We start from the raw sequence: 6,000 nt of genomic DNA, 5'->3' as shown, positions 1-6,000 counted from the left end.
AGCCCAGATCTCCTGTGGATGTCACTCGCTCCAATCCGTCTCTCTCTTCATGTCATCCCAGACAGACTGGATGATGATGAGATCAGGGCTAGATCTGCGGGGGCCGGATCATCACTTCCAGGACTCCTCCTCCAAAGGGCAAAGGTCACCCCAAATATTGACGGGATTTACATTTCTCTTTTCTTCCTTCACTTCATAAAATAAACCATTAACCCTTCTATTTCTGAAAGCATTCTTACAGCGCAGCATTTTTTCCAACAGCTGCTTAAAACTTTTGCACAACAGTGTCTGTACAAAGTAGATACAGGCCTGAATGCCGATATGCTGGTACTTGTCACTGGCACTGAGATGTAATACCACACACTACCCATATACAGAAGGGGCGCTGTTTCTTCATCAGCTGTCAGGGTGTACTTCAAGCTCCAGGGTCCCAATATCTGCAGCAGCGCCCTCTAGCTGTCATATCATGCTGGTGCGGTCTTACAGGGCTCAGGGCTGCCTCCTGGGTTGGGGTACATCTGCTGCGCCTCTTCCTGCACCCCTCTACTTATGCCCCTGTCACTATTCACTTATCACCAGTGCGGGGGTGAGCGGTGTCAGGACAAAGTATGTTATTGTGGCGGGATCTTCAGGAAACCCTCTGTGGTGTGGGATTAACAGCCGGAGGTCCCACCACCCTACAACAATGGCTGACACATTATATCACTGCGACTACAAAGTCAGGACCCCAACTATGAGCAGAGGGGAGTAGACCACTACTAAGTATTGGGCACATGAATAGCCAACATGCCCGATCTTTCTTCCCCTATTAATGGGAGTCGGGAGGACCCCTATATACAACTGTGGCCTATATCAAAACAGATCAAAATTTTCTGTTGCTCATATCCTATTAGTCAGTATGTAGCAGGGCCCTCACCCTATAGCAGGGCCGGGCAGAGCTGGCTGCATATGGAGACCCTTGGGCGTCAGAGTCACAGTAAGTCCCCGGACCTCACCGAATCTTTACAAGTGTGTTGTGTCTTCTCCATGATCCCCACCATCGGACCCCCAGGGCTTGGCCCCCCTGCATCTGCCCAGTTTTATTCACTCTCCCTCAATTTCTGAGGCTCCTTTAATTGGGCCCCTCATCTCCCTGGGCCAATAGCACATGTTATAGCTGCTCTCTTGTAGCCAAGCCTTGGCCCACTGTGTCCATGTGTCACATGTGAAGTACATTATATATATGTTATCAGTCACCTTATAGATGGCGTACAGATTATTAGGGGTGCACGGTCAGGTCTTGGCGCTCTGCCCCATCTTGCCATGTGGTGTAAGGGGCACTGACCCTACAAAGAGGAAACCTTACTAATCACTGAATAAGCCGGTCAACCATATTTCCAGTTACTGGTGTATATGACCTCTAACCAATATACTGTACAAATACAACCCTGAAAGAATCATTGTGTGCGTGCGCCCCCTAGTGGTACTAGGCATATGTTTCCTTATATTCATACTCTACTGGTCAACAGGGTGCCTATATACATGTTTACATTGTCTATTACAGGGGTTTCCAAACGTTCTGAACGCGGGATCCCCTTTTGGGCAAGACTTTCGTTCCAGATTTCCCGCTTACCTATATTCAGTCTCTTGTGCTTTTTAGCTTTATACAGCTTATTCTTCCTTCACATATGCCTGTTTCACAAACAACACACTCCGCCCTAATACATCCACAGTTCCCCACACTCAGCTCTGCTACCTCTATGTTCTTCTCCACACTCAGCTGTTACACACACATTTTTTCTTCCCCCATTTGACTCTGCTGCATTTACATTTTCACCACACACTCAGCACTTCTACGTTCACATCTCCGTCACACTCATCACTGCTACGTTCACCTCTCCGCCACACTCAGCACTGCTGCGTTCACCTCTCCGCCACACTCAGCACTGCTACGTTCACCTCTCCGCCACACTCAGCACTGCTACGTTCACCTCTCCGCCGCACTCAGCACTGCTACGTTCACCTCTCCGCCGCACTCAGCACTTCTACGTTCACCTCTCCGCCGCACTCAGCACTTCTACATTCACCTCTCCGCCGCACTCAGCACTTCTACATTCACCTCTCCGCCACACTCAGCACTTCTACATTCACCTCTCCGCCACACTCAGCACTGCTACATTCACCTCTCCGCCACACTCAGCTCTGCTACATTCACCTCTCCGCCACACTCAGCACTGCTACATCCACATCTCTTCCAGATGTCCCGCCCTCCCAGCTGCTGCCTTAGCGAATCACATACAGCTAGGAGGGCGTGACTTCCGTAAGGGGCATTTCTGGTATTTTGAGCTTTCCTAACATGGCCGCAGAGGGTCATGTGATCCGCCCCATCCATCAGCAGCTTCATCAGGACTACAAAGGTGTTGACGGATTCCAGGGACTGTTCAGATGATCACATTGGAAAATATTGTATGCGGTTTTGACGCAGTTTTTTTTTTTTTTGTAATTCTACAAGTGTGAGGCGTTTATTTAATGGGGTTCAGCCAGAAAATTAAAAAAAACTGCTTCACAATTGTGTAAACGTCTCCAATAACCGGCGTGTCTGAATGAAGCTTTAGGATCAACTTTTTACCATTCATTATACTTTCCCCTTGTCCGTGGGTGCAAGAAAGAAAGGACAAAAAAACGTCATGGATGGTTGGATGTGATTTTTTTTTTAAAGGATCCCCTAAACTTAATGCAATGCCGTGGTCCCCCAAATGGACCATAATAGAGTATATGACATCTTGTAGATGTCCTCATGTACCCATTAAAATAAATAGGTCTGCATGATACAGACGTGTGAATAAGGTTACAGGGACCCCAAGGCTGCAAGTTACATCTGCACTGTCTATTAGGGGGTCACACATATGGGGGTCACTGTACAGACTATTACAGTCTACTAGGGGATCACAGATTTGGGGGTCACTGTCCAGACTACTATAGTCTAGAAGGTGGTCACATAGTTGGGGTCACTGTATAGGCTACTCCAGTCTAGTAGGGGGATGGGGGGGGTCACTCATTCGGGGGTCGTGTTCCTTCACATTTTAGCTGTCCTATTATTCATAGTGTTATATTCTTGGGTTGCAGCGCTGGGTCCGTCTGTCTGAGGCGTCCTTTGATCTCTTTACTACTTTTCCTGTGCCTGCAGTTGTCGGTTTGCAGCCCCATCTTGTGGTGGAAAGTAAAATGACATCCGTGAAAGGAAAGTATTTAGAGCATGGACATAGCACCCCCTACTGGTAAATAGATGCCTGAGCACAAGGTGTAAGGTTAGTAGCGCCCTAGGACTGAAATAAAAAATTCCTAGTGTCTTTTGCTGGTAGATGCTCATTCAGGGTCAGGCGGGCCCAGCCGAGGAGTCTCCAGGGGGCCCAGCTCTAACACCGTAACACCAAGAGACACCCAAATGTGAAGGGCACTAAGGTCTATTACCTTGGGGTTGTTTGAGGGTGGAAACAGTCCGACATTGTGGTTAGCTTCCAAAAAAAAAAAAAATTCCCTGCATTGGTCACCAAGATGGCGTCTTCTGCCGCGGCAATAACCATTTCAATTTGGTAGAGTCTAGAGATGAGCGAGTACTATTCGAAACTCCCGTTTCGAATAGCACGCACCCATAGGAATGAATGGACGCAGCCGGCACGCAGGGGTGTTAATCGTCCGGACGCCGCCAAAGCTTGCGTGCCACTTCCATTCATTCTTATGGGTGCGCGCTATTCGAAACGGCCGTTTCGAATAATACTCGCTCATCTCTAGAGTCTACAAGGGAAGAAAAAGAATTGTCTAGAGAAGAAAAGAAGAGGAAAAAGACTGAAGAAACTGCAGAAGTGACAAGGAAAGGATGAGAAGACCAGAAGAAAACACAAAGAAGAGGAGACCTGTCTGGTAATTTGTTTTCCATGAATGGATCAGGACAACTATGCAGGGCCCAGCCCGAGGAGAAGACAACGTGCCGAGATCAGTGGGGACCTGATGTAAGGGCTGCCCGTCCTGTTTTGTGTCACCCTTCAATGATGCTTGGATATCCCTCAGAAGAAAGGCGTCCTCCTCACCTGTCCTCCAGATCATAGGGCACCATGTATGAGACTTATACAGTCATAGACCAGACGGCCCAGCAAGACCCTGGAAAAAAATTACAACTTTTCAAGAAAGCTCAGGTTCTCTTTACAGATGTCTTCTCACTTCAGACACTTGTGGACAGGGGATCAGTGTTAGACTGTCACCTAATAGGACCTGTGGTGGTCCCAAGCAGCCTACAAGTGCCCCATGTGACTAGAGCAGTAGTATGCACGCACGGCCATCGCTCCACTCACCTCTGTGGGACTGCAGTCTCCATCAATCCCATGGAAACAATAGGGACAAGGATCCTCATGGGGGCAGTTACAATCCACTGTTCTCTTGATCGCTGAAGCTCAGACCCTTATAAGTGGGGAAAACTCCTTTAAAGGATGCTACGACACGCAAATGATTTATCCCCTTTCTATGGGCTGAGCGCTGAGCCCCCCCACCGACCCCAAGGACAAGAGGCCCCTTACTGCTATTCAGAATGGAAGACCCTGCTCCATTCATTTCAATGGGAAGGCTGGAGATAGCGGAGTGCCCGCTGATATGAATGGGGCGTTCTGTACCTGCCACTATGGATGAATCACTCACACAGTATACGGCTTTATTGGTCAGTATTAGAAGCCAGTATTGAAAACTTGCTATGGGGGCAAAGAACATGCAGCAAAGAAATTGCACTAAATAAAGACTATTCCTGATTTCTCCCTTTATCTTCTCTTCTAGTTTATCACACTAAATTCAGAACATAGAAAACCTACCCTTTCTTTTCCTCAGTGGTCTGGCTGCAGCAGGAGCCTCCCCCCTCGCCTTGTGTAAGCTCCACCCAAAAATAAATAAATAAATTTTTAGAGACAGATTGAGGTCCTAGAGGTGCCACGCACAGGTATCAGCCATTATGGCATATGCTGTAGTTTAAGACTGGATGGTCCCTTTAAGAGCTCCCAGTGAATGGGAGTGACAAGGCTCGGAGGCCACAAACTTCAGGACACGAGAGCTTTTCCGTAGTCAAAATAGAATCGATTATAGTGAATTCCTGCAGTCTGTTATTTCTGAAAAACTTCACCCCTCCCATGTCTGCCATAATCAATAAAACGTATTCCTAGGACAGGTTTCTCCCCAATAGTCTAGAAGAACAAGACACTGGTGCCCCCTCTTGTGGCAGGCGGACGCTCCTACACTCAGGCCAGAAGTTGGAAACCTTTACACAAATAAGGATTGTACTAAAAGGTCCAATTTTTTATTTTTTTTTCCCTGCCAGGTACCGGTGTAAGAGCCATGGAGACGGAATAGGTGCAAGGTGAACGATGTGACCTGCGTATCTGGATCAGCCAAATAGGATGAGAAGAGACGGCCAAACACCTGAAGATAGACCAGGCTGTGGTTTACCTTGGAATGGCATAGTCAAGACCATCTTAGGATTTTGAAACAAGGCCATATTGTTATATGGAAGTGATGTCCTCGCAAGATCCAGACAATCCCACCGAACCGCAATCCTCTGATCTCACAGCTAGTGACCGACACAGCTGAGCGGACATGTCCTACCAGGTGTCAGAGCACACAGGACACCCGGCATTAGCTTCAGTCTTATAGTGATAGCCAGAACATAAATGTCTGCACAACCCGACCTGAAACCTATCTATGCGGCCAAAGTGCAACGCATAGATAATGGGTATGTAAATCAGCCTGCAAGTGCACCAGGGGCGGAACCTGATTTGCTTACAGACAGCCACAAGTGCTCTAACACCCACTACCATACATCTCCCTTAAGTAGTGAATGACTTTTTTTTTGGCCTCGGTTTCCATCCTGACTGTAGATAAGTCAGGCCCCGCCCTCAGTGCACTTGAAGGCTGTTTTGCATATCCATAAAGAGGTAATTTATCATTATTACAGCAGCTTGTGGTCCTATTAAAGGCCCCAACATG

This window comes from Leptodactylus fuscus, chromosome 11, assembly GCF_031893055.1.
Source record: "Leptodactylus fuscus isolate aLepFus1 chromosome 11, aLepFus1.hap2, whole genome shotgun sequence".
Lineage (NCBI taxonomy): Eukaryota > Metazoa > Chordata > Amphibia > Anura > Leptodactylidae > Leptodactylus > Leptodactylus fuscus.
Note: the sequence above shows the minus strand (reverse complement) of the source record.